The sequence below is a fragment of the Mirounga leonina genome, unplaced genomic scaffold (genome assembly GCF_011800145.1).
Source record: "Mirounga leonina isolate KUSES-001 unplaced genomic scaffold, KU_Mleo_1.0 Mir_239, whole genome shotgun sequence".
NCBI classification, from domain to species: Eukaryota; Metazoa; Chordata; class Mammalia; order Carnivora; family Phocidae; genus Mirounga; species Mirounga leonina.
In genome coordinates this window covers 1,726,692-1,744,970 of record NW_023270624.1, presented here as the reverse complement: position 1 = coordinate 1,744,970, position 18,279 = coordinate 1,726,692, and the positions used below count along the sequence as shown (strand labels likewise).

At 39.3% G+C, this 18,279-nt stretch overlaps 1 pseudogene; it reads left to right on the top strand.

The window, feature by feature from the left end:
* Positions 1-3,585: 3,585 nt before the first annotated feature.
* On the top strand, positions 3,586-17,650 carry LOC118026457 (annotated as a pseudogene).
* The last annotated feature ends 629 nt before the right edge of the window (positions 17,651-18,279 follow it).

The window sequence follows — 18,279 nt, the reverse complement described above, 5'->3', positions numbered from 1 at the left end:
TGGGCCCACTGTAGAAAGGTATTTCTGTCGGGTGCCCATCCTGTAACTGGACGCCACAGGAGAAACAGAAGTTAGGTTGAAAAGAGTGGTAGTACAATTATCTCTTGAACAACATAGGTTTGAAATGCTCAGGCCCACTGATATGCAGATTTTTTTCAATAAATTTATTGGAAAACTTTTTGGAGATTTGTTACAATTTGAAAAAACTCGCAGATGAACTACATAGCTTAGAAATATTGAAAAAAGGTACATCATAAAATAGACTACTGTCTACATATCTTGTTCATTTATCTAAAAAATGTATTATGAGGTTAAAAACCTATCAACATATATACACAAACACTGGCAGCACGTGGTACCTTTTGCAATTGAGAGAAATATAAACAAAGATGCAGTATTATGTCATAACTGTATAAAATTAACTTCAGTACATATTATACTGCTGTAAATATTTTGTAGCAACCTCCTATCGCTATTGCACTTGAGTGAGCTCAAGTGTTGTGAATACTTGCTTAAAACCCTGTGGGACATTAACCCACATGAGTAATTTAACTCTCCAATAAATTGTATATTGCAGTAAAAAGTGATCTCTTGTGGTCCTGGCATATTTTTCATTGTGTTTAGTGCAATACCACAAATCTCAAATAACACCATGGGACCCACATGAGGTGCTACTTACTAGTGATGCTGGAAGTACTCCCAAGAAGCAGAGAAAAATCATGACATTACAAGAAAAAGTTGAAATGCTTGATAAGTATGACAGACTGAGGTTTGCAACTGCAGTTGCCCACTATTTCAAGGTGAATTAATCTATCATAAAGACCATTGTAATAAAAGGATATTCATGAAACTGCCACTGCAGCCATATCAGGCACAAAATCCTTGTACTTTTTTGTAAAATATCTCTGGTCTCATATTGAAGGGGCAGTTTTTATGTGAGTGCAGGACTGCTATAAGAAGGGCTTACCTATAGACTATGATTACAGAAAAAGTGAAGTTATGACAACTTAAAGCAAAAGGAAGGTGAAGAATCTAAGCTATAGAATTTAATGCCAACCAAGTTGGCAGCAGACAAGTTTCCAAATGCCATTAAGAAAATCCTTGAGGGCGCCTGGGTGGCTCAGTTGGTTAAGCAACTGCCTTCGGCTCAGGTCATGATCCTGGAGTCCCGGGATCGAGTCCCGCATCGGGCTCCCTGCTCGGCAGGGAGCCTGCTTCTCCCTCTGACCCTCCCCCCTCTCATGCTCTCTGTCTCAAATAAATAAATAAAATCTTTAAAAAAAAAAAATCCTTGAGTAGGGGTGCCTGGCTGGCTCAGTCGGAGCATGTGCCTCTTGATCTCAGAGTTTTAAGTTCAAGCCCCATGTTGGTTGTAGAGATTACTTAAGAAAAAAAATCATTAAGACTTTTTTTTTTAGTAGAAAGGATATCTTGCTTGAACAGGTTTTTAATGTAGATTAAGGTGCCCTATGCTGGAAAAAAAATGCCACACAGTGGACTTTAGTAAGGAAGAGAAGCAAGCACCAGGATTTAAGGCAGGAAAGGACAGTCTAACTCTATTGTTTGGTGCAAATACAGTTGGCTTTATGATCAGGATTACTCTTAGCTATAAAGCTGCTGACCCCCGAGCCGTGAAGGGAAAAGATAAACACCAGCTTCTAGTCTTTTGGTTGTGTAACAAAAAGGCCTGGATAATGAGCATCCTTTTCCTGGATTGATTCTATTGATGTTTTATACTTGAAGTCCAGAAGTACCTTGATAGTAAGGGAAGGCGTTTTAAAGTTCCTTCAGTATTACATAATGCCCCTGGCCACCCAGAACCCCATAAGTTCAACATCACAGATGTTAAAGTTGTCTCTTTGCCCCCAAACAAGCATCCCCAATTCAGCCTCTAGACTGGGGGGTCATTAGGACCTTTAAGCCTCATTACACATGGTACTTTATGTGAAGGATTGTCAATGCTCTGGAAGAGAATCCCAAGAGAGAAAATATCATGAAAGTCTAGAAGGAGTACACAATTGAAGATGCCCTCATTATTATAGGAAAGGCTGTGAACTTTCCATCAAGCCAGAAACAATAAATTCCTGCTGGAGAAAACTGTCCAGATGTTTTACATGACTTCACAAGATTTACCACAGAGCTGATCAAGGAAATGATTAAAGAGATGGTGAATATAGCCAAAAAGGTGAGGAGTGAAGGGTTTCAAGATATGGATGTTGGAGAAATTAGAGCTAATGGGTACTGCACCAGGGGAATTAAGACAACTTGGAGTTGAGTGTCTCCAGATCAGTGCCAGATGAGAAGACATAAAGGAAGTAGTACCGGAAAGCAAACTGACATTAAACAGCCTGGTAGAAGGGTTCCAATTATTTACAACTGCTTTTGACTCCTCTGAATACATGGACCCTTCTAGGATATAGGTCCTGAAATGAAGGCAACCTGTAAAGAAGCATTGGTACTGTATAGAAACATTTTTAGAGGAACAAAAAAAAATCAGACAGAAATTACAATGTATTTCCATAAAGTTACACTGACTGTGCCTGCCTGTCTCCCCTCTTTCTACATCTTCTGCCCCTACAACCAAAGGCAGCTAGACCAACCCCTCCTCTTCCTCCTCAGCTTCCTCAGTGTGGAGGAAATGATGACCTTCATGATGATCCACTTCATAAAATGACTAGTAAGTAATCATCATTCCATACAGTTAATAAACTTAGCTCTTGTGTAGGTGTGTAAATATCTTCATGCAAAAATCTAACATTATACGGCAAGAACTGTATCTTTTTTTTTCCCTTCATGAATCTGGCTAAGATTTACGTTTTTTTAAAAGATTTTTGAGAGAGAGAGAGTGCACAAGCAGGGGGGAGGGACAGAGGGAGAAGCAGACTCCCTCTGAGCTTGATCCCAGGACCCTGAGACCATGACCTGAACCAAAGGCGGATGCTTAAACAACTGAGCCACCCAGGTGCCCCAAGATTTATCAGTTTTATTTATCTTTTCAAAGTTTTATTTATCTTTTTAGCTCTTTCATTGATCTTCATCTTTATTCACTTCTTTCTACTAACCTTGGGCTTTGTTCTTTTTTTTTTTTTTTACGTCCTTTACATTTAAGGTGACATTGTATGTTGGAGATTTTGTTTCCTGTATTGCTATAAACTTCTCTTGTAGAACTGCCTTTTCTGTGTTGCACAGATTTTGTGGTGGGAAAAGATGTTTGATATGATTTCCATCTTCTTAAATTTACTGAGACTTGTTTCATGGCCTAACATGTGTTCTAAGCAAAAGACTCATGGCAGCTGGACTCTCAGTTTTTAATGGGGAAAACACTTGATATTATAAAAATCTAATAGAAACAGAAGAAAAGGGAAATTAGCACATAGATGAGGGCAATAGTAAGCAGTAAAGGAGAATAAGACGGAGTTACATCAAATCAGGTACTTAAAAAATCCAACCTCATCAGCTGGAGAAGTCCCATGGAGACAGCTAGGCTGGAGTCACAATTGAGAAGCCTGGGCAGGTGCCTCAGGTCCTCCCCTCAGGTGAGATTTCTAACGGACCAACTCCATAAGAGCTGTATTTATAGGGAAAATGACGAGGTCTGAAGTTAAACATTTGTTTGCCTATGTGCAGTTTGGAGTGAGTTGCATTCCCTTCCACCCCCAACTTTTTTTTTTCTTTTTTTTTATTTCTTTTTTTTTATTCTTATGTTAATCCCCATACATTACATCATTAGTTTTAGATGTAGTGTTCCATGATTCATTGTTTGTGCATAACACCCAGTGCTCCATGCAGAATGTGCCCTCCTCAATACCCATCACCAGGCCAACCCATCCTCCCACCCCCCTCCCCTCTAGAACCCCCAGTTTGTTTTTCAGAGTCCATCGTCTCTCATGGTTCGTCTACCCCTCCGATTTCCTCCCCTAAAGATTTTATTTATTTGATAGAGAGTGAGAGCACAGCAGGGGGAGTAGCAGAGGGAGAGAGAGAAGAAGGCTCCCTGTGGGGCTCAATCCCCTGGGGTCATGACCTGAGCCTAAGGCAGATGCTTAACCAGTTGAGCCACCCAGGTGCCTCAGAGTGAGCTGCCTTCCTATGTTATGTCTTTACATATTCAAGGAACCCTGGGCTAGGTGTTCTTGCCTCCCCTCCTGGATTCCATTCCAGGGGACAGACCAGCCTGGAGTGTGGGGGTGGGGGAGGGATGTGAGGCAAGATTTACAGCTCTTGGCATCCAGAAGGGCCAGTTCTGATTTGGAGGCCAGATAACTAAACAGGCTCCCAAGGTCCCTTATGCAGCACAAGTCTCACTAACAACATACTTTAGCTTGCCTACATGCCTGCAGGTCAGGCAGGTCAGTTATGCAGGAAAAATCACAGAAACCTCCATCCATACAATACAACATGTGATCTATTCTGGAGAATGTTCCATGTGCACTTGAAAATATGTATTCTGGTTTTAGATGGAATGTTCTGTATATATGTTAGGTCCATCTGGTCTAATGTGTCATTCAAAGCCACTGTTTCTTTACTTATTTTCTGCCTGGATGATCTATCCATTGATGTAAGTGGGGTGTTAAAGTCCCCTATTATTGTATAACTGTCAATTTCTCCCTTCCTGTCAGTTAATATTTGCTTTATATATTTTGGTGCTCCTATCATGGGTGCATATTTAAACTTGTCATATCCTCTTGTGGGATTGATCCCTTTATCATTATGTTATGCCCCTTTTTGTCACTTGTTAGTTTTTAAGTTCCATTTTGTCTATAAATATTGCTAACCCAGCTTTCTTTTTGCTCCCATTTGCATGCAGTATCTTTAGATCTGAAGTGAGTCCTGTAGGGCATATATAGATGGGCATTTTTAAAATTTTTATTTAAATTCCAGTTAGTTTACAGTGTAATATTAGTTTCAGGTGTGTTGTTTACCCATTCAGCTACCTATGTCTTTTGATTGGACCATTTAGACCATTTACATTTAAAGTAATTATTGGTAGGTACTTATTGCCAATGTGTTTTCTGGTTTCATTTTTTATTTTTTTTTAGACTTTATTTATTTGAGAGAGAGAGAGAGAGAGAGAGAGAGAGAGAGAGAGAGAGAAAGACCAAGTTGAGGGGGAGAGGCAGAGGGAGAGGGAGAAGCAGATTCCTGCTGAGCAGGAAGCCTGATGTGGGACTCGATCTCAGGACCCTGGGATCATGACGTGAGCCAAAGGCAGATACTTAAACAACTAAGCCACCCAGGTGCCCCTCTGGTAGTTGTAGTTGTTGTTTTTTTAAATCAGGGTAGTTGTTTTTATTAACTTTTTTGATGTACATAATTAAAGCATCTTTGAAATCAAGTGCTCACAAGTGGGCATAAAATGCCACAACTCCTACAACTGTAATAGCTAATGCCTCTATGTTGCTTTGCAGTTTCTAAAACTGCTTTCCTGTCGTGTCTTCAAAACAGGCCTGATAGAGCTGAGTGGTGTTATTCCCATTTTATGATAGGAGAACCAAAAATCCACTAGTAAGTGGCAGCACATGACCCTACCCTGTTCTTGCTCTCCTTTCTATATTGTTTCCATTACACTAAATCACCTCCTATGGTTTCTCTTAAGTGAACTCCTTAATTCCCATCATCTCTTTCACCCATCCCCCCACCCACCCACTTCCCCTTTGGTAACCATCAGTTTGTTCTCTATAGTTGAATCTCTTGTTTGTCTCTTTTTTTCTTTGCTCATTTTTGTTTCTTAAATTCCACATATGAGTGAAATCATACGGTATCTTTCTTACTGACTTATTTCACTTAGCAGAATATTCTCTAGCTTCCTCCATGTCCTTGCAAATGGCAAGATTTCATTCTTATGGCTGAATAATATTCCATTGTTTACACACACACACACACACACACACACACTACATCTTCTTTATCCATTCATCAATTGGTGGACACTTGGGTTGCTTTTATAACTTGGCTATTGTAAATAATGCTGCTGTAAACATAGGCATGCATGTATCCCTTTCAATCAGTGTTTTTTGTATTTGGGGGGTAAATACCCAGTAGTACAATCAACAGATTGTAGGGTAGTTCTATTTTTAATTTTGAGTAACTTCCATACTGTTTTCCATAGTTGCTGCACCAGTTTGCATTCCCACCAACGGTGCACAAGTGTTCTTTTTTCTCCACATCCTTGCCCAACACTGCTTGTGTTGTTGATTGTAGCCATTCTGACAGGTGTGAGGTGATAGATCACTATAGTTTGATTTGTATTTCCCTGATGGTAATGATGAACTCTGTTCGTGGTCAGTTGGCCATCCATGTTTTCTTTAGAGAAATGGCTTTTCATGTCTTCTGCTTGTTTTTTAAAAGATTTTATTTATCTACTTATTTATTAAAGAGTACAAGCAGGGAGGGGGCAGAGGGAGAGGGGGAGAGAGCATCTCAAGCAGACTCCATGCTGAGCCAGATGCGGGGTTTGATCCCACAACCTTGAGATCATGACCTGAGCCAAAATCAAGAGTCAGATGCTTAACCAACTGAGCCTCCCAGGTGATATGGGAAACAAAGGCAGAAGGAAATGTAGATAAAATTAAATGTCCTTATAATCTGCAGCCCATGGACAAATACCTGAGGCAGGCAGAGTATAATGTTCCTCCAGGAAGCTCCCAACTGTCTTAATGTTAATGCCTTGCTAGAGGAAAAAACAACCTTAGTTTGACAATAGCAAGGCTTCTGGTATCCTGTGTCTTCTTTAGCATATGAAAATCCTTTTGAAACTACCCTTATCTTTACTTCCCCAACCCCAAAGTATATAATCAGTTGTTTCTCATAATCCCCGGGGAAGCAGCAACCAGCAGCTCCTTCTGCCCCTGGGTCCTCTCCCCATGCTTTAATAAAAACATTTTGCACCAATTCATCTCAAGAATTCTTTCTTGGCCATCAGCTCCAGACCCCACCAACTTCACCAAAAACATTCCAAAAACTACATCACAGGCACCCCTCTTCTGCCCATTTTTAAATTGGATTATTTGTTTTTTGAGAAGTTCATATAGATTTTGGATACTAACCCTTCATCTGATATGTCATTTGCAAATATCTACTCCCATTCGGTATTTTTTTTCTTGATCATTTCCATTGCTGTGTAGAAGCTTTTTGCTTTGAAGTCCCAATAGCTTATTTTTGCTTTTGTTTCCCTTGCCTTAGGAGACCTCTAGAAAGAAATTGCTATGGCCCAAGTCAAAGAAGTTACTTCCTGTTTCCTCTTCTAGGATTTTTATGGTTTCAGGCCTCACGTTAAGGTCCTTAATCCATTCTGAGTTTATTTTTGTGTATGGTGTAAGAAAGTGGTACAGTGGCATTCTTCATGTGGCTGTCCAATTTTCCCAACACCATTTGCTGAAGAGATTGTCCTTTTTCCATTTGATATTCTTTCCTGCTTTGTTGAAGATTAACCATACAGTTGTGGGCTTATTTCTGATTTTCTAGTCTAGTCCACTGATCTATATGTCTATTTGCCACTACTATTTGTTTTGTAGTATAAACTTGAAGTCTGGAATTGTGATACCTGCAACTTTTCTTTTTCAAGATTGCTTTGGCTATTTGTGGTTCCATACAAATTTTAGGATCGTTTGTTCTAGCTCTGTGAAAAATGCTGTTGGTATTTTGATAGGAATGCATTAAATTTGCTTTACTACCCAATTGCTTTGGGTAGTATGGATATTTTAACAATATTCTTCCAATCCGTGAGTATGGAATGTCTTTCCATTTCTTTCTGTTGTGTTCTGTTTCTTTCAACAGTGTTTTGTAGTTTTAGGGTACAGGTCTTTCACTTCTTCAGATAGGTTTATACCTAGGTATTTATTTTGGGAACAACTGTAAATGGGTTTTATTAATTTCTCCTTCTTAATTTTTGTGTATAAAAATGCAACAGATTTCTGTATATTTTTTTTTGTATCCTGCAACTTTATTGAATTTATCAGTTGTACAGTTTTTTGGTGGAGTCTTTTGGGTTTTCTATATAGAATGTCATCTGCAAATTGTGAAAGTTTACTTTTTCCTTACCAATTTGGATGCCTTTTCTTTTTGTTGTCTGATTGCTGTGGGGGCTAGGACTTCTAGTACTTTGTTGAATAAAGTGGTGAGAGTGGACATCCCTGTCTAGTTTGTGACGTTAGGGGAAAAGCTGTTTTTCCCCTTTAAGGATGATGATCACTCTAAGTTTTTCATAGATGACCTTTATGTTGCAGTATGTTCCCTCTAAACCTACTTTGCAGAAGGTCTTTATCATGAATGGATGTGGTACTTTGTCAAATGCTTTTCCTGCATCTACTAAAAGGATCATATGGTTCTTATCCTTTCTCTTTTATTAATGTGGTGTATCATGTTGATTGATTTGCAAATACTGAACAACTCTTGCAGCCCAGGAATAAATCCCACTTGATTGTTTTAATGTATTGTTGGATTTGATTTGCTAGTATTTTGTTGAGAATTTTTGCATCTATGTTCATCAGGGATATTGGCCTGCAGTGCTCTCTTTTAGTGGTGGTTTTATCTGGTTTTGGAATTAGGATAATACTGGCCTCATAGAATGAATTTGAAAGTTTTCCTTTTTCTATTTTTTGGAATACTTTGAGAAGAATAGGTATTAACTTTTCTTTAAATGTTTGGAAGCATTCCCCTGTGAAGCCATTTGGCCCTGCATTTTTGTTTGTTGGGAGTTTTTGATTACTGATTCAATTTCTTTGCTGGTTAAGTCTGTTCAAATTTTCCTTTTCTTCCTGTTTCAGTTTTGGTAGTTTACATATTGCTACGAATTTATCCATTTTTCTAGGTTGTCCAATTTGTTGGCAGATAGTTTTTCAAAATATTCTGTTATAATTGTATTTCTATGGTATTGGTTGTTATTTCTCTCCTCTCATTTATGGTTTTGAGTCCTTTCTCTCTCTCTCTCTTTGATAAGTTTGGCTAAAAGTTTATCAACTTTTTTTCTTCAACGAATCAGCTTCTGGCTTCATTGATCTGTTCTATGGTGGGTTTTTGTTTTTAGTTTCTATATAATTTATTTCTGGTCTAAGTTCTATTTCCTTCTATCTGCTGGTTTTAGGTTTTGTTCTTTTCCTAGTTCCTTTAGGTGTAAGGGTAGGTTGTTTGAGATTTTTCTTGCTTCTTGAAGACCTGTCTTCCTATATACTTCCCTCTTAGAACCACTTTAGTTGCATCCTAAAGGTTTTAGACCATTGTAGTCTGTTTTCATGTACTCTTTTCTTATTTCCTGGTTGATCTATTTAGTAGCATGTTATTTAACCTCCATGGATTTGTGGTCTTTTCAGATTTTTTTTCATGTGGTTGACTTGTAGTTTCATAGCATTGTGGTCAGAAAAGATACATGGTATGACTTGGATCTTCTTTAATTTGTTTAGACTTGTTTTGTGGCCTAATATGTGATCTGTTCTGGAGAATATTCTATATGCACTTGAAAAGAATGTATTCTGTTTTAGGATGAAATGTTCTAAATATATCTGTTAATTCCATGTGTTCCAGTGTGCCATTCAAAGCCGACGTTTCCTTGTTGATTTTATTTAGATGATCTGTCCATTAATGTAAGTGGGTAAAGTCCCCTACTATTACTGTATTATTAATTAATTCTTTTATGTTAGTTCTTAACTGTTTTATGTATTTGGATATTTATAATTGTTAGTTTTTCTTGTTGGAAAATCCCCTTTATGAGTAGATGGTGCCCTTTTTGTCTCTTGTTACAGTCTTTGTTTTAGTCTATTTTGTCCAATAGAAATATTGCTAATCTGGCTTTCTTTTGAGGTCCATTAGCATGACAGATGGTTCTCCATCCCCTCACCTTCAATCTGCAGGTGTCTTTAGGTCTAAAATGAATCTCTTGTGGGCAGCATATGGATGGGTCTTGGTTTTTTTTAAACATTCTGTCATCCTATGTCTTTTGATTGGAGTGTTGTCCATTTACATTCAAAGTAATTATTGAAAGATATATATTGTCATTTTATTATTTTGTGGTCGTTTCTCAAGATTTTCTCTGATCTTGGTTCTCTTTCATGGTTTGCTGATTTTCTTTAGTGAAATATTTGGATTTCTTTCTCTTTATTTCCCTATTTATTAGTGGTTTTTGACATATGGTTACCATTAGGTTTGTATATAATCTCTTCTGCATATAGCAGTCTATATTAAGGTTGAACCCATTCTTTGTTCCTCTCCTCCTCACATTTTCGGTATGTTATATTCTATATCCTTTCATTTTTTGAGTTCCTTAACTGATTTTCTACAGAAATAATTCAGAAATAATGCTGCTTTTGTGTTTCCTATCATACTGTCACTTTTGGTCTCTCCACTCAAAGAGTCCCCTTTAATATTTCTTGCAGGGCTGACTTAGTAGTCAACTTCTTTAGTTTTTGTTTGTCTGGGACACTCTTTATCGCTCTTTCTATTCTAAATGTCAGCCTTGCTGGATAGGGTATTCTTGGCTGCAGATTTTTCCTATTCAGCACTTTGACTATATCATGCCCCTCCTTTCTGGCTTTCCACATTTTCTCTTGAAAAAATTTCCTGCTAGCCTTATTGGTCTACCTTGTAAGTTACTGTCTTTTGTCTTACTGCTTTTAAAATTCTTCATCACTGTATTTTGCCAATTTAATTACAGTATTTCTTTTTTTTCTTAAAGATTTTATTTATTTATTTGAGAGAGAGTGAGAGAGAGAGAGCCCAAGAGGGGGTAGGGTCAGAGGGAGAAGCAGACTCCCCACTGAGCAGGGAGCCCGACGTGGGACTCGATCCCGGCACTCCGGGATCATGACCTGTGCCGAAGGCAGTCGCTTAACCAACTGAGCCACCCAGGCACCCCTAATTACAGTATTTCTTGGTATGGGTCTGCTTCTATTGATTTTGGGGTGTGGCACACTGCTAGGAGGTTAAGTACCAAGTATCTGTGCAGCCCTGCCTCCCACATGTGGCTCTATATTTATGCTGGGAGGCAGGAGAGGAAAATCGTGCCTGCCAGCTCCCTTGTTTTTCAGGAAGTACCCTAACACCTTTCAAAATCAGTATGAACAGGTGTCTCTCATTTGCCCCTAATGTTGTATAAACTGCTGTTCATATGTTGCCTCTCTTCACAAGCTGTTGTCTCTTAACGGGCACCTGCCACTCACCCTCCCAGCTCACCCAGTGCTGAGTCAGCTGACTTTTAAAGCTCCAGGCTCCAAGTCCCACTGGTTATACAAACTCATGGATTTCAGCCTGTTTGGTTTTCATCGCCAAACATTATGGGGATTGGTCTTCTCTGTGTGAGCTCCCTGGTGTGAGGGCCCATTTCCCTGCCCTCTTTCTGTGCAGAGCTCCCTCCCTCCTGTTGGCAGCCCCTCTCCAGCTTTCTGACCTTCCTAACCTTTCAGGTGCAGCTTTGTTTGGGTGTGGAGTCTGTTCAGCCAGTCTCTGTATTGCTCTCCAGTTTACTGACTTGGATATGGATGATATCTAGTTGTAAGAAGGGATGGGGTGAGGTTAGGGTTCTCCTACACTGCCATCTTCCCAAGCTCCTACCCAATTGTAATATCTTTTTTTTTTTGAGAGTGTGTGTGTGCACACACATTTGCACATGTATGCAGGGGATGGGGGGTTCGGGGCTGGGCAGATGGGAAGGGAGAGAATCCCAAGCAGGCTTCTTGCTGAGCACAGAGTCCAATGCGGGGCTCCATCTGATGACCCCAAGATCATGACCTGAGCTGAAATCAAGAGTCAGATGCTTAACTGAGCCACCCAGGCACACCCCTCCATTGTAATACTTTTAAAGGTAAATATTTTGTTAGTGGTAGGAATATTTTTATTGTAAGAAAAACATTTGATTATAAAACAAAGTGAATAAAAGCTTAATGTTCAAATTGATTTTAAAATCACAACATGAACTCATGATTCTTTTTTCTTAGACATAACCTACCTTTCTAATCTGAAAAGGCATGGAGACAGTGATAATCCAATACCAATGAGGACTCCTAGCACCTACATTATGTCCTCTAAATATTATACTCTACTAAAAACTCTACCAAGGGTCCTCGGGGAGAAACAATCTAAGTATGAGGGAACACATATACAAGAAAAGGTCATACTAAAGTTCTTGGGGATAAACTGGCATATCATTAGCAAATACATCAGCAACAGGGGGCACCTGGGTGGCTCAGTCAGTTAAGCCTCTGCCTTCAGTTCAAGTCATGATCCCAGGGTCCTGGGATCAAACCCCATGTTGAACTCCCTGCTGAGCAGTGAGCCTGCTTCTCCCTCTCCTTTTGCCTACAGCTCTCCCTATTTGTGCTCTCTGTCAAATAAAATCTTAAAAATATATATATCAGCAGTGGGGCATCTGGGTGGCTCAGTCAGTTAGGCATTTAACTCTTGATTTTGGCTCATTATCTCTGGGTCATGAGATCGAACTCTGTGTCTGGGTCCCCACTCATCAGGGAGTCTGCTCTCTCCTTCTCCCTCTACCCCTCTCCTTGCTCTCTCTCTCAAATAAATTAAAAAAAAAACAACACATCAGCAAAAAGAAGACGGGCAGGGATAATGGTGGCAAAATGTTAATTGCTAAACTATGTGATAGGCCAATGAATTATGCCATATAGACTTACGGAGGACATCAAATTCTTTTGCTCTGTTTGAAAACTTAATTGGTTTCAGAGGTAGAATTTAGTAATTCATCAGTTGCGTGTAACACTCAGTGCTCATTACAACCAGTGCCCTCTTTAATGCCCATCACCCAGTTACCCATGCCCCACCCACCTCCCCTACAGTTACTACATGTAACTACATAAACTACAGTTTATTTACTGTAGTTAAGGATCTCTTATGGTTTGCCTCCCTCTCAATTTTCATTTTTCCTTCCCTTCCCCTATGTTCATCTGTTTTGTTTCTTAAATTCTATGTATCAGTGAAATCCTATGGTATTTTTTTCTCTGATTGACTTATTTCCCTTAGCATAATACCTTCTAGTTCTATCTACATTGTTGCAAATGGCAAGATTTCATTCTTTTAATGGCTGAGTAATACTCCATTGTGTGTATATACCACATCTTTATCCATTCATCTGTCGATGGACATCTGGACTCCTAGAGTTTGGCTATTGTGGACATTGCTGCTATAAACGCTGGGGTGCAGGTGCCCCTTCGGATCCCTATCTTTGTATCCTTCGGGTAAATACATAGTAGTGCAATTGCCGGGTTGTAAGGTAGTTCTGTTTTTAACTTTTTGAGGAATCTCTGTACTGTTCTGAAACTTTTATAATAAAATTAAAAATGAAAGAAATTTATCTCATATGACTAGTAGTATCTGCAAAATCCTACTACAAACATCGTACCAAATGGTGAAATTTTGACTCCTTTTGAGATTTGAAATGAGATTTGGCTATTTGTTATGACAATTTCTGTTAAAAATTGGGGTGGGGGTTCCACTTCATCAAGCAAGGCACTATTGATCCTCTCCATTGTGTCTGTTTTTTTCTTTATTTCCTTATCTCAATTCTATTTTGAATTAAGTTCTTAGTTTGGACACTTGACTCACTAATATTCAACTTTTCAATTATTTAAATATCTTCAATATCATTTATTTCTAAATGCTTTTTATTTCCATTGATATCTTATACCCATGTGTTATATATTTTTTTGTTTTACACACACAGATATAATTGCTTATTTAACCTTTGTTTTTAGGAACTGCAGGACTGTTTACCAAAGAAGCTGTACCATTTAACACTCCCTCCAGAAATGTCTCAGGGTTCCAATTTCTCCACATCTTCACCAACACTCATTTTTTTAAAAGATGTTATTTGTGAGCGAGGGAGAGATGTAGTATGAGTGCACAAGCAGGGGGTGTGGCAGGCAGAGGGAGAAGCAGACTCCCCGCTGAGCAGGGAGCCGGAAGTGGGGCTCAATCCCAGGACCCTGGGATCATGACCTGAGCTGAAGGCAGATGCTTAACCCACTGAGCCACCCAGGTGTCCCACCAACATTCATTATTATCAGTCTTTTTAATTACACCCATCCTAGTGGGTGTCAAGGGCATATCATCATGGTTTTTTAATCCTTTAAAACTGCTTGTGGTTGGGGCACCTGGGTGGCTCAGTTGTTAAGCGTCTGCCTTCGGCTCAGGTCATGATCTCAGGGTCCTGGGATCAAGCCCCTCATCAGGCTCCCTGCTCCGCGGGAAGCCTGCTTCTCCCTCTCCCACTCCCCCTGCTTGTGTTCCTTCTCTCACTGTGTCTCCCTCTGTCAAATAAATAAATAAAATCTTAAAAAAAAAACTGTTTGTGGTTTATGTCTTTGACAAAGAGGTATTGGTGCTCTGTCTTCTCTCTTGCTGCCAATCTTTCCATAGCTTCCATCTTTGTCTTGGGTGACTCTAAGATAGAGAAATGAGTCCCAATTTTAGCTTTAGCTTTTTTTCTTTTAATAATAGGCTGCCATTTCCAAATCTCATTTTTATTGGCGGGACCATTACATTACAGCTAATGTAATGCAACTGCTCAGGCCACTTATGTCCGTGAATCATTACATAAGCATTGCTTCACTCCCATGGATAAGCAAGCACTCTGCCCCCATTTTTTTCTGGGTGGATGAATTGAGACCCAAGGAAGATAATTTGCATGCCCAAGGTCTCCAAAGTAAATCAAAATTTTTATAACTGTTTTCAAGTATGGTGTGGTCAGAGAATATGGTCTGTAGGCTAATTTTTATACATGTCCCAAATGGCCTTCTAAAGACTGTATTTTAATTGTTGATTGCAGAATTCTGTGTGTGCTCATTTGCTCAAATGTACTATCTGTGCTATTTAAATGTTCTGTATCTTTGCTGATAGTATTTGTGTGTTTGGCCAATCTGAGAGCAAATGTTCAAAGATCACAGTATGATAGATGATTTGTCACTTTGTTGTCAAAATTTTATCAACTTCTGCTTTGTAAAGTCCATGAACAGTAGAATGGTTAAAATAATTGAGGCTTTCATATCCTAATATGTAGCCACAAAAATTGAACAAGACAACCTGTGTGAATATCAAAACCTAATACTGAACAGAAGCCAGATTTAGAAAATGCATTTGGTATGATTTAATAAAGTTTGAACAAATGTAATCTGCTATTAGATGCATACAGGTATAGCATTTTTATATCTTTGAATTCATATCTTTAATGTACATTTTTATTATACTGTAAGACCCTTTACTATTTAAGTCTTAAAAGTCTATTTCATCTGGTATCTGTATAGGTATAACAGATTTTTTGGTTAGCACCAGCCTGATCTTTACATATACTTTGAAACTTTCTTACATTTTAAGTTTCTTTTTAAATGCATAAGCTGGATTAATTATTGTTATCAATGTTATCATTATTCAATGTGACAATATCTTTTTACCTTTTATGTTTTATGAATTAACAATTGATTTTCATATATTTGGATTTATTTTTATCTTATTTCTATGTGTAACATTTTTTGCATATTTTTTCCTTTCTTTTTTTATATTCAGTTCACTATTTTTCTTCTGATTTTTTTCCTCTGCTAATTTGGAATTTACATACTCTTAGTGGCTAACTATAACATTTTTACCATGTACAGGTAATTAACAAAGAAAAACTAAACAAAAATGCAACAATAAGATTTTAGCTTTAAAGTCTCATACCTATTTCTGTGGTTCAATATTTCAAATACTTGCTTTTTAGCTTCACTAGACAAACACTATGTTACTACTTAGGACATTTATTCATTTATCATACCTTCATATAAGCCACGCCATCTTTCTGGGATCACTTCTCTTCTGCAGTATAGTTCCTGTAGTATTTTGATATTATGTTCTATACCTGCATTTTATTATGTTCTAGAAGTACAATTGTAAAACTACATATTGCTGAAACCCACAGGTACTTTCATATCTATACCTTGTTTTATGTCTTTTGGACACCTTAAAATTCACTCCAATTGTTGGAATCCACAAATATTTGGAATTAAACAGCACCTTTATAAATAATCCATGGGTCAGAAAGGAAATAGCCAGGAAAGAATATTTTAAAGATTTTATTTATTTATTTGACAAAGAGAGACAGCGAGAGCAGGAACACAAGCAGGGGGAGTGGGAGAGGGAGAAGTGGGCTTCCTGCCGAGCAGGGAGCCCGATGTGGGACTCGATCCCAGGACCCTGGGATCATGACCTGAGCCGAAGGCAGATGCTTAACGACTGAGCCACCCAGGCGCCCAGCCAGGAAAGAATATTTTAAATGACTCTATCAACGCATTCGACGATGTAGATAAAATGGACAAATTCCTAGAAAGTCACAAATTACCAACACTGACTCAAGAAGAAACAAAATTCAATTTCTTGTTATAGCTCTATTCAGATTATTAAATTTTTCTGACAAAATTTTTAAAAATTGAATAAGCCCTTCCCCCCCCAAAAAAATACTTGGGAGAAAAATGTGGACTAACAATAAATGGGCATGAGGGATCTTACTAGGGCATGAAAATGTTGTAGAACTGAGTTATGCGAATGGTCACAGCACTCCATGAAGTCACTAAAACCCAGGCATAGGCAGGAGGCTGATGGCCAGGCCTACTGCACCTGCTCACTCCCACAGTCAGACTCTGGCAGGGGTGGCAGCCTGGAGGTGCACCAGCCACACCAGCACATTGGGCATGGACTCCCGCTCAGTCTTGGGCAAGAGGCTGAAACACCCCCCAGGAAGCCGGTGACTTCTCTCTCTGTCTGCTGGCCGCCTATGGAAGCTGGGGCGCTGCCTGTCCACGCTCCCAGGTGGTTGGTCTAAAGGTGCTGCGTCCGAGTGCCCAGGAGGTTTATGGCCTGTTCCTCTTCTCCTCCTGCTCTGCTGTCCCCGCAGCTGAAGGCCATGGCCCTGTGCCCTCTGCTTCTTCTGCCAGGTGCTTCTCCCAGGTAGCGCATGCAGGTACTAGCCAGCCTCACCCCAATGTCCTCACTGCCTCCTTTGCCCTGTGCTATGGCCTTGCAATGCCCACGGTCCCTCAAAGAGAAGGCTAAGCCTCGCTGCTGGGTGCAGGAGGAGAGATTTCACCTCCTCTGGGAGGAGGAGCCTCTACTCTTTGATGCACATGCATCCAGTGTGTTTACTTGAAAATGGGTTTACCTCTCAGCAAGCAGAGATTACTGTACCTGCACTGGTCAAGATCATGAAGGCCAGAGGGGGTCACCAAGATGCAGCCTATCATGACACTTCAGCAACTAATGTCTCAGGTTGCTAATGTGAAATGGGAGAGGATTGTTTGGTAGAAAAGTGAATTTTCGGCCTTCAGAGCGGAAAATGAGAAAACTTGAACTACGTCAGTTAAAACAACAAAGTGTGAAGTGACCAAAGTCCAAACAGATACCAAATTAGATTTAATCTAGAAAAGAGTAAAATACTCATTGACTAACTGTATTCATTGAAAATAACTGTACTCACAGATGCTGCTGGAGAAAAGGACAGGAAAGCAGCACTGCCCGCCTGGCAAGACCAGGCCCTCAACCAGAGACAGGAAGACAGACACTGAGGTTGCCTGCCTTCAAACCATGCTCCAGTCTCATAAGCCAGATATTAAATATTTAGCAGGGTCTGTATTTCACATGCCTTAACAGTAGCTCTGGAGTTTTATCCCTATGGATATAATAAGCTATTTAAAGAAGGAAAAGAAAAGTTACTGAAAACCACTGGTATGAAAAAAAAATCACAACGAAAAACGTATTCCCCCCTCAGAATCACAACTCGCGAGTGATTTTCTTCTGACTCCTCTGGTCACTCCTGAGTCTCTTATACAGGCTAATGTGCTCCTGTTGTTCCATACATGTAAGGTTTTATAAACCTCTATTCCAAGCCTTCTGTTCTTTACAGAGACATTTAAGCTCTTTGCCACATGTAATCTTTGTCCTCAAAAAATACCCATGACTTTAAGTATGGGTTTTATACTGAAAAATTCAAAATTTCATTGCCAGCCTAAATGTCTTGAACAAGGTCTAAAATTCTATTTGCAATTAGCTATAGGACACACGCATTATGCTATATTGCTAACACAACAGATTTGCAAATAAAATGCTGATTTTAAACATACAAATAGAGAAGTCCTAGGGAAGATGCACAAACCTTCCCAGATTGCTTCTCGCCCTTCCATTGCTGCTCTACCCACCACCTCTGTGATAACCACTCAAATTCAGAGCCCAGTCTCTAGACTTCACATAAACTTCTCTAAACCCCTCAGGAACCGACTGACAAGTGGCTTTATACCCTGACCTCTTTCTGGT